This window comes from Trichechus manatus, unplaced genomic scaffold (genome assembly GCF_000243295.1).
Source record: "Trichechus manatus latirostris isolate Lorelei unplaced genomic scaffold, TriManLat1.0 scaffold00040, whole genome shotgun sequence".
NCBI classification, from domain to species: domain Eukaryota; kingdom Metazoa; phylum Chordata; class Mammalia; order Sirenia; family Trichechidae; genus Trichechus; species Trichechus manatus.
In genome coordinates this window covers 653364-664580 of record NW_004443976.1, presented here as the reverse complement: position 1 = coordinate 664580, position 11217 = coordinate 653364, and the positions used below count along the sequence as shown (strand labels likewise).

General features: G+C 45.6%; 1 pseudogene; it reads right to left on the bottom strand.

Moving 5' to 3' along the window:
* Window positions 1–3658: 3658 nt before the first annotated feature.
* Window positions 3659–7172, bottom strand: LOC111820493 (uncharacterized; annotated as a pseudogene).
* Window positions 7173–11217: the final 4045 nt, after the last annotated feature.

Genomic DNA, 11217 nt, shown 5'->3' with positions numbered 1-11217 from the left:
CAGGAAAGATCAATCACTAGGAAAGGACATCATGTTTGGTAAAGCACAGGATCAGCGAAAATGAGAAAAATCCTGAAAGAGATGGACTGACACAATAGCCACAACAATGGACTCAAACTGACAAATGACCGTGAAGACAGCCCAAGCAGGGGAAAATGTTGTTCTGCTAGGCTGCCATGAGTCGGAGTCAACTCGACGGCAACTCGTAACAATAACAACATCAGTGATATGTTATGAGGGAATGTAAACTTCTGAACATTTTTAAGGCGAATAAAAAAGTCAAGAAAGTCTTGTAGTAGACAGCTTCAAACTGTGTTCTGAGACCTCTGAGGTGCTGTTTGGGTACTTTGTTCCAAAAGGGAAGGTTTAAAACTCTGGCTTAAAGGATTTTGAGCTCATAGTAATTGGTACTATCCCTGGCACAGTACTACATCTTGTCCAGTCTAGACAAATTCACCCAATTCCTTCATGAAGAAAGGCTTTTACAAAAGGTGGCTGGAGAAAGTGGGTCTTTCTCATCCTGCACATTTAAGTAGCCCCCTCCCACCGCACCCACCCCTTCAAATAGGCTTCCTCCCTGTTGGCTCAGGCCTGTATTTCCCCTGGTCTCCTGACCACACAGTTCTCAGCCCCTCCTATGTACCTGCAGGGGCCCTTTGCCATGGCGAGCACTGTAGGGGGTGCTATGGTCTATGGCGGTGGAGGATGGGTGCAGGATAAGACAGACATGACCACATTACTGGGTAATTATGACAGCGGCTCTGATGCAAAGGTGAAGGCTGTGTTGGCAGTATTTCAGGGGGATGTGGTTAGTCGGGGCAAAGAGAATCTTCTCTGGTAACCCTAAATGGGAGTAGGAGTCCCTGGGTGATGCAAATGGTTAATGCACTCAGCTGATGACGGAAAGCTTGGAGATTCAACTCTACCCAGAGGCACCTTGGCAGAAAGTCCTGGTGATCTGCTTCTGAAAAATCAGCCACTGGAAACCTTGTGAAACACAATTCTCCTCTGACACTCGTGAGGTTGCCACGAGTCAGCATCGACTTGACAGCGACTGGTAAAGGGGAGTAGGAGATGTGCGGGTGAAGGATAGGGGCAGAGATGACTAACCTAACTGCTGTGGAGTTTGGAGGTGCACCATCCAAGGATTTGGTTGGGAAATTTGGGTCAAGCAGTCCAAACTGGCCCCTAACACGGCCTGGACCAGGCCATTGGGCATTTAGAACAAGGCCCTTCAAATTACCTTCAGTGGCTTTATGTTGAAAGGGAGCCCACTACTACATTCCTTTCTAACAAGCAAGCGGGTACTTGCAAAGCCACCTTCATTTGAAATGCATGTGTCCACAGCTGCCACCAGTCCTGGCTGAGCACTGTGTTAGCTGCCCAGAGGACAGAGATGAAAATCAACTTCCCACTGAGACTCGAAAGGGTAACACATTGGATGCCAATGGTGGTTAGAGCCCGTCTTGTTTGGCCCACACAGCATTTAGTCAGGGCTCCTCCAGCCTGCCAGCGCTTGGGCCCTTCGCTGGCCCACCCAGAGTCACACACGCAGCTACCTGCCTGACCTGTTGGGCCTCTTGTAGGGCTGCCAGATTTAGCAAATAAAAATACAGGAGGCCCAGTTAAATTTGTATTTCAGATAAACGATGGATACTTTTTTGGTATATGCTCCAAATTTGCACGAGACATACTTATGCTAAAAAAATTGCTTATCTCAAATTCAGATTTAACTGGGTATCCTGTCTTTAATCTGACAGCCTAACTTGGCTTACAGACCAGGCCACCTCAGCCCATTCATCAGGGAACAAATTCTTTTGAAAACCTCACAGCCCCTAAGTCCCCTAGGCCAGACATTCCTACTGGCAGAAGAATATAGCCACGAAGCATTAACCATGAACTGCTGACGAGCTGACTCCAACTCATGGCGACGCCATATTTGTCAGAGTAGAGCTGTGCTCCATAAAGTTTTCAGTGGCTGATTTGTCAGAAGTAGATCACCAGGCTTTTCTTCAGAGGCATCTCTCGGTGGACTCAAACCTCTAACCTTTGCTTAGCAGCTGAGTGCATTAACCATTTACACCACCCAGGGACTCCACCTGGCACCATACAAACAAAACAACCATTGCCATTGAGTTGCTTCTGACTCATAGTGACCCTATAGGACAGAGTAGAACTGCCCCACAGGGTTTCCAAAGAGTGGCTGGTGGATTTGAACTGCTGACCTTTTGGTTTGCAGCCCTAGCTCCGAACCCCTTTGTCACCTGGCACCATAGTACTACTTATATCATGTCTTACTTTAGGCTACTAAACTCTGGGTTTGGGTCTTTTGCTGTGGGTTTGGTTGAACTTGGCAAGCGGGCAGCACTGGAAGCAACGTGGGGGCTGGGAGCACTGACCTAGGCTCTAGCCCCATCCAGTTACAATCTGTAGAAGCAAGTGGCTTGGCCCCTCTGGGCTTGTTTCCTCCTTGGTCAAACGGGGATGAAAATTGCACCCACTTCATAGGGTGGTCGTGAGGATAGGGGGGATTTTCAGGGTGCGGCGTTCAGCGTGGGCCCTGCTGTTACTCATAGTTCCTTCCCTTCTAGCAGCCTTGTCTGTACAGGGATCCTCCTGGGGACCTGCAGATGCCTGAAGGGCAGTGAGAAAGCATCACATCCCCCAGGAATGCCTTCTTCGTGAGGAATACCCAAGTACTTACATTTGCACATTGTGGCTGACAACTGGTTGTCCACTCAGCATCAGCCCTGCCACATGTTCCAGGCTAAAAGACCCCAGTTTTGCTCAGGTGTGGGGTGCCTCAAGATGGGTCCCTCCTCCACCCCAAAGGGTAAGTCATGGTAGTTCCAGGCCAGGCAGGTAATCCCATCCCCTTTTGCCAGCGATTCTTTGGTGGGGGGCCATGGATGTGACACTGTTTTGGCCAGTGGGATGGGACCTGTCTTAGGCTGGGTTCTCTAGAGAAGCAAAACCAGTAAAACATATAAATATATATAAAGAGAGAGATTTATACCAAGGAAAATGCTCATGCAATTATAAAGGCTAGAATGTCCCAAGTTCGCGGATCAGGATAGAGGCTTCTCTCAATTCATGTAGCCGCAGGGGCTGGCAAACCAGAGATCGGCAGGTTGGAGAGCAAGGCTCTTGCTCACAGGCTGTGAAGATCAATGAATCCAAGATTGGCAGGCAAGACCACAAGGTTTCTCCTGAAAACTCAAGTCCCGAGAACCGAAGGTTAGATGAACAGGAGGCAGCTGCAGGATCCAAAGAAAGCAAAAAAGCCAGAATGTCTGCTTATATTCGGATGCAGGCCACACCTCCAAGGAAACTCCCTTTCAACTGATTGGCTACTCACAGCAGATTCCATCATGGGAGTGATCATATATAAACACTGAGACTCATGGCCCAGCCAAGCTGACACACAATCTTAACCATCACAGTCCACCCCTTGTCAACTTGGCACACGTACACAGCTCCTTAAATCATATGTAATCTCTGAATAAAGACAATTACAAAGTCATACTTGTGCCTAACAAGATACAACTAACACGCATACAATAAAAAACACACTAGTCCTGCTTACATCTTATATTTTATAAGTGAAGAAACAAAAACTATTTTATGCACACATACAAAGCAGACATACTCGTAACAATTACAGTCCTCATTTCTGCACCTGGTCACGTGGCTGTAACTGGTATTTAGAACTACATTCTTCCACCACCCATTCCATATTCCCTTTGCCCTCAGCAAGCACGTCGGCTGGTCATGGTTCTTTGCCTGGTGGGGTGACCCAAACTTCATTCCTGAAGGGTCTGGGCCATTAGTAGTCATGTCGGAATTGGGTTGCTGTAGTTTTCCATTGACATTAATCACAGGACATGGTAGTACTAAGAGACTCCCTAAGGGATTGCCTGCATTCCAGACATACTCTACTGCCATTATGTAATATCAATCTGATTTCCTCTTGGTAATCAGGATCTATCACACCAGCCAGTATGGTAACTCCCTTCTTTGCCTGTTGATACAGAGGCATAAGGAGTCCAAAGTGGCCAGGTGGTATTCTTAGCTTCCAGTTCAATGGAATCAGTGATGTGTCTCCAGGTGGGAAAATTCCTCCCTTTGGAACTAAGACCTCTAGACCTGAAGAGCATAAAGTCGTGGGGACAGGGAACAAAAATCTTTTGAGTAGGTCACTAGGAGTAATAGTGAGTGGTGCTACTTCCATTTCCACCCCTTGATTCCTGGACCCATGAGTCCTAGCTATGGGAGAAACAGCACCATATATTGGACATTGGTTTAGAGCATATACAGCCTCCTGGAGAACACTGACCCAACCCTGCAAGGTATTGCCACCTAGCTGGTACAGTAATTGTGTGTTTAGAGGGCCATTCAATCATTCTATCAAGCCAGCTGCTTCAGGCTGATGGGGAACATGGTAAGACCAATGAATTTCATGAGCATGGGCCCACTGCTGCACTTCATTTGCTGTGAAGTGACTCCCTTAATCAGAGGCAACGCTGTGTGGGATACCATGATGATGGATAAGGCATTCTGTAAGTCCACGGATGGTAGTTTTGGCAGAAGCATTGCATGCAGGGAAGGCAAATCCATATCCAGAGTAAGTGTCTATTCCAGTAAGGACAAAACGCTGCCCTTTCCATGATGGAAGTGGTCCAATGTAATCAACTTGCCACCAGGTTGCTGGTGGATCACCTCAAGGGATGGTCCCATATTGGGGATTCACTGTTGGTCTCTGCTGCTGGCAGACTGGGCACTCAGCAATGGCTGTAGCCAAGTCAGCCTTGGTGAGTGGAAGTCCACATTGCTGGGCACATGCATAACCTCCATTCCTGCTGTCATGGCTATTTTGTTCATGAGCCCATTGAGCAATGATGGGAGTAGCTGGGGAAAGAAGATGACTGGTTTCCACAGAATGCATCATCCTATCCACTTGATTGTAAAAATCATCCTCTGCTAAGGTCACCCTTTGGTGAGCATTTACATGAGACATGAATATCTTCACTTTTTTGGCCCATTCAGAGACGTCTATCCACATACCTCTTCCCCATATCTCCTTCTCTCCAATTTTCCAATCATGTTCCTTCCATGTCCCTGACCATCCAGACAAACCATTGGCAACAGCCCATGAATCAGTATACAATTGCACATGTGGCCATTTCTCCTTCCAGGCAAAGTGAACAACCAGGTACAATGCTCGAAGTTCTGCCCACTGAGAGGATTTCCCCTCACCACTGTCCTTTAGGGAGGTCCCAGAAAGGTGCTCCAGTGTTGCCGCTGTTCACTTTTGAGTGGCAACTGCATATCACACAGAACCATCTGTAAACCAAGCACGAGTTTTCTCTTCTTCAGTCAAATGATCATAGGAACTCACCATGAAGCCATAGGTGCAGACTGGAAGACGGAAGGTAATGTGACAGGAGTGGAGACCATGGGCATTGGGGCCACTTCCTCATGCAATTTACTTGTGCCTTCAGGTCTTCTTCAGGCCAGAGCTCATATATACCACTTCCATGTAATGATGGAGTACTGCTGTGCACATCCAACTTTATAACTTTGTGGGTCAGATAACACCAAGTTCACGATGGGCAGCTCAGGCCGCATGGTGACTTGGTGTCCCATAGTTAAGCGTTCAGTCTCTACTAAGGCCAATAGCTGTAATAAGCCAAAAGCTGTTTCTCAAAAGGAGATAGTTATTTGCAGAGGATGGTAGGGCTTTGCTCCAAAATCCTAAGGGTCTGCGCTGTGATTCACCAATAGGGGCCTGCCAGAACTCCAAACAGCATCTCTATCTGCCACGGACATTTCAAGCACCATTGGATCACTGGATCATATGGCCCAAGTGGCAGAGCGGCTTGCACAGCAGCCTGAACCTATTGCAGAGCCTTCTCTTTTTCTGGGCCCCAATCAAAACTAGCAGCTTTTTGAGTCACTTGATAAATAGGCCAGAGTAGCACACCCAAATGAGGAATATGTTGCCTCCAAAATCCAAAGAGGCCCACTAGGCATTTTGCCTCCTTTTTAGTTGTGGGAGCAGCCAGATGCAATAATTTATCCTTCACTTTAGAAAGAATATCTTGACATGCCCCACACCACTGGACGCCTAGAAATTTCATTGAGGTGAATTTTTCTCAGATTAATTTCCCACCCTCTAGTGCACAAATGTTTTCCAGTAAGTCCAGAGTCATTGACACTTCTTTCTTACTATGTCTAATCAGCATAATGTCATCAATGTAATGGACCAGTGTGATGTCTTGTGGAAGGGAAAGGTGATCAAGGTCCCTGTGGAGTAAATTATGACATAGGGCTGGAGAGTTGATGTAGCCCTGAGGTAAGCAAGTGAAGGGGTATTACTGGCCTTGCCAGCTGAAGGCAAACTGCTTCTGATGGTCCTTTGAAACAGGTATGGAGAAAATGGCATTAGCCAGATCAATAGCTGCATACCAGGTACCAGGAGATGTATTAATTTGCTCAAGCAAGGAAACTACATCTGGAAAGCAGCTGCAATTGGAGTCACCACCTGGTTAAGTTTTTGATAATTGACTGTCATTCTCCAAGATCCATCTGTTTTTTGCACAGACCAGATAGGTGAGTTGAATGGGGCTGTGGTGGGAATCACCACCCATGCATCCTTCAAGTCCTTGTTGGTGGCAGTAATTGCAATCCCTCCAGGAATGCGGTATTGCTTCTGGTCTACTATTTTCCTAGGTAGGGGCAGTTCTAACGGCTTCCACTTGCCTTTCCCTACCATAATAGTCCTTACTCCATTTGTCTGGGATCTAATGTGGAGGTTCTGCCAGTTGCTATTCCAATTATGCATTCTGGAACTGGGGAAATCACTACAGGATGGGTTCGGGGATCCACTGGACCTACTGCGAGATGGACATGAGCCAAGACTCCATTAATAACCTGACCTCCATATGCCCTCACTCCAACTGGTGGGCCACAGTGACATTTTGGGTCTTCTGGAATTAGTGTCAGTTCAGAGCCAGTATCCAGTAATCCCCCAAAAGTCTGATCATTTCCTTTTCCCCAATGAACAGTCACTCTCGTGAAAGGCCGTAGATCCCTTTGGGGAAGGCTGGGAGAAAGATTAACAGGAAAAATTTTTGGCTTGTATTGGAGTCCTTCCTCAAGGGGACCCAGCCTCCCTTTCATTCAAGTGGTTGTGGGTCTTTAAACTCACTCAAGTCTTGGAATTGATTGAAGCCAATTTGAGTTAGACTGCTGTTCATCTGACCTAGAATTTATCTGTTTGTACAGATCAAGTAAATATTTAGTAGATTTCCTATGGGAAATCTAGGAACACCATGACTAAGTAGCCAACACGGTAAGTCCATATGAGTCAGAATATTCTGATTACTGCTTGGGCTCCGCTGTCCATTACTGTAACCGTGTCCACCTTGTCTTTGTCGATTGAGTTAGCCACTTGGCCCCTACTACCACAGGGTCCAATCAGCCCTATTGTAGTTAGGTGTCTTAATTCAGTTAGGGCAGTTCTCACTGTCAAATCTGATTTACATAAAATAACAACCACAGCAGTCTTCAAAGATGCTGGGGCTCCCTTCACAAATTTGTTCCTCACAGTTGTGGTAAAAGGTCTGTCTTCTGGGCACTCCATGTGTGGGTCTGTGGGTCTAACCTGATAAATCCACTTTAGCATGCCAATTTCCCTAAGCATTTGGATATCTTCTACAGTATACCAAGGCAGGTCTGGTACTTCAACTTGATTTAGTGTAGGCCACCTTGTAATCCACGCTTCAGCAACCCAACCAAATAAACTATTAGATCCTTTCCTAACTTCTTGAGCTGAAACACTGAATGAACAATCTGTGCTTAGCGGACCCGTATCAGTAAACTCAGACTGATCCATCTTTAAGTTCCTTGCACCATTATCCCACACCCTTAATAGCCATGCCCACACATATTCCCCAGGTTTCTGTTTGTACGTATTAGAAAAGTCAAGTAGTTCTTTTGGAGCGTAGCATACCTCCTCCTGGGTCACACTCTGTACTTCACCTTTTGGCGCTTGCTGGGACTTAAGCCTAGTTATAGGTCTAGAAGCCAGAATCGGTAATGTGGAATTGTTTTGAGAACATTCAACATTGTCTTGTAAAGCATCTCCCTCAGGCGATGCCCCAGGCGATGACTCAGGCAAGTGCTCTTTAGAGGCAGCTGGGCTAGGGCTAATCTCCTCAGATGGGAGTGGAGGAACGGTTTTTCTGGGCAGGGCGATTTAGCAGACAAACACAAAGTAATCTCTTCAGATGGGAGTGGTTCTGCTGGCAGGAGTGATTCAACAGAATTTAGGGGCTCAGTGTCTCCAGCTTCCTGATTATCTGCCCATATGTCCCCGTCGCAAGTTTCAGGATCCCAGTTCTTCCCAATCAATACCCTTTAACTTCAGACACCTCTCAAGCTTGGCAATCGAGCTGGCGTTGTAATTCAGCCACTCTTAAAATAACACTCTGGGTTTAGTTTTCTGAAATTTCAGCTCTCTTACTACAAGAAATAAGGCTTTCTTTCAAAGCAGAAGTGGAAGCCTTGAGGTCATTTACGTGACACTTGAGCTTTGACTCTGAAGCCCTGAGTGCATCTCTTTCTTTCACAAGTTTGTTTAGCAAAAGTAGGACCAACCAACCAGCTTCCTTATACTACTCATTCTGACAAAACTGACCCTCACCTTTCACCAATACCTGATCTACTGGTGGTGATATTTCACGTATTTGTATCGCCACCTTATGCCATGGATTAGCAGTGCCCTCTTTACTGCTGGAAGCAGAGTCATCAACATCTTTATGACTAACTGGACTTGAGAATTAATTTAGAAAACTCATCCTTACAATTTTGCTTCTATAGAACCACTCTTGTTACCAAATATCTTAGGCTAGGTTCTCCAGAGAAGCAAAACCAGTAAAATGTATAAACATATATATAGAGAGATTTACATCAAGGAAACAGCTCACGCGATTGTAGAGGCTGGGACGTACCAAGTCCGTGGATCAGGATAGAGGCTTCTCTGGATTCAGGTAGCTGCAGGGGCTGGCGAACCCAAGATCAGCAGGTCAGAGAGCAGGGCTCTTGCTCACAGGCTGTGAAGATTGATGAATCCAAGATTGGCAGGCAAGACCGCAAGGCTTCTCATGATAGCTCAAGTCCCAAGAACCAGAGGTCAGACGAACAGGAGGCAACCACAGGATCCAGAGAGTGCAAAAAAGCCAGAACGGCTGCTTATATTTGGATGCAGGCTGCACCTCCAAGGAAACTCCCTTTCAACTGACTGGCTACTCACAGCAGATTCCATCATGGGAGTGATCATATATAAACACTGAGACTCATGGCCCAGCCAAGTTGATACACAGTCTTAACCATCACAGGAGCTAAGGGGAATAGGGGCTCTGGGATAGGATTTTGCCCTGTCTTTTAATACCTATGCTCTGAGCATAAATCTTTGGACCCTAGTTTAGTTTGCCTTTTTTGCTAAGATGCATCTGAGGTCTCAATGCAGAAACTCATTTCTAACCTTCAGCAGACAGGAATTATTTAGTTGTTTTTTAAATAAGATACGATAGCAAGGGCATTGATTGGTGTTACTCTGAGACAATGCTCTCCAGTCTGCTCTTCACTCCCCACAGCAGCGGGCTGTTGGCAGTCTGGCGAAGGATGGCTGAAAGTGCAAACATGGGTGCCAGACTGCTTGGGTTCAGATTCCTAGGTGAATGACTTATCACTCGGTGCCTCAATTTCCCCACCCATTGAACAGCCTAGTATCTACCTCATTCAATCGTGTCCTAAGCCCTTCAAATTGGGGACCTTGTCAATTCCACAGGGTGTTGGGTTTCCAGCTGCTGTAGCACAAGGCTGCATCACCCATGAAGTTTAGCTTGTTCAGGAGAAGTTCGCTCCCCACTTACGTCAGACAAGGCAGCACACAGCTTGCCCCAGTGACCACAGCCTTGAGGAAGACAGCTCGACTCTCCAAGATACCTGGCTTATCCTTGAGCAGGCTGGCACCTCCACCTCAGCTGGTTGGACCAGGGACAGTGTTATGGATTGAATTATATCCCCCAAATTTATGTGCTGTAAATCATAACCTCTATGCCTATAGGGTCTCTATGAGTCAGAAATGACTCAACGGCAATGGGTTATGCCTGTGGTTATAATCTGATTGGGAATGGGTTGTCATTTTTATGTTAATGAGGCAGGATTAGTGTAGGGTGTATCTTGAATCAATCTCTTTTGAGATATGAAAGAGATTAAACAAGGAAGCAGAGCAGAGATGGGGGAAGAGAGATGCCAAGCCACATGAAGATCGACCAGGAGCAGAAGATCAAAGAGACAAGGACTTTCCTCCAGAGCTGACAGAGAAAGAAAGCCTTCCCCTAGGGTCAGTACCCTGAATTTGGACTTCTAGCCTCCTAAACTGTGAGAAAATAAATTTCTGTTTATTAAAGCCTCCCATTCATGGTATTTCTGTTATAGCAGCACTAGGTAACTAAGACAGACAGGGACTTGACCCAAGGGCACGAATCATTAGCTAATGTTTAATGACCCGTGAAAGGCTCTGTTATGAAAACTGTTCCCTAACAGGTAGAATGAGGATTAGGTAGGCCAGTCTGATTTTTTAGTTTGTTAATCATAACTGGGAACTATGGAAAGATTCCACTGCTTGTTAATGGAAGGAGAGAGAGAAAGACATAGAAAAGATGGCTGTAGTAGGCAGAATGAGGGACTCCCAAAGATGTCCATGTCCTATTCCCCAGAACCTGTGAATATATTAACTTACATGGCAAAAGGAACTCTGCAGATGTAATTAAGGTTAGGGACACTGAGATGGGGAAATTACCCTGGATTATATGGGTAGGCCCAATCTATATATTTTTTCTTTTTTTAGTGCTCAAACAACTTTCCTTTCCTTTATTTTTACCTGTGACATAATTTCCTTACCTATTTCTTGTTATCTATTTGACTTTATATATATATATATACATATATATATATAAAATTTTATTGTGCTTTATATGAAGGTTTACAGAACAAATAGTTTCTCATTAAACAGTCAGTACCTATATTGTTTTATGACATTGGGTAACAACACTACGACATGTGAACACTCTCCCTTCTCGACATTGGAGGACCTTTTTTTTTTTTTTTTGTGAAAATATACATAGCCAAAGTTACACCATTTCAAAA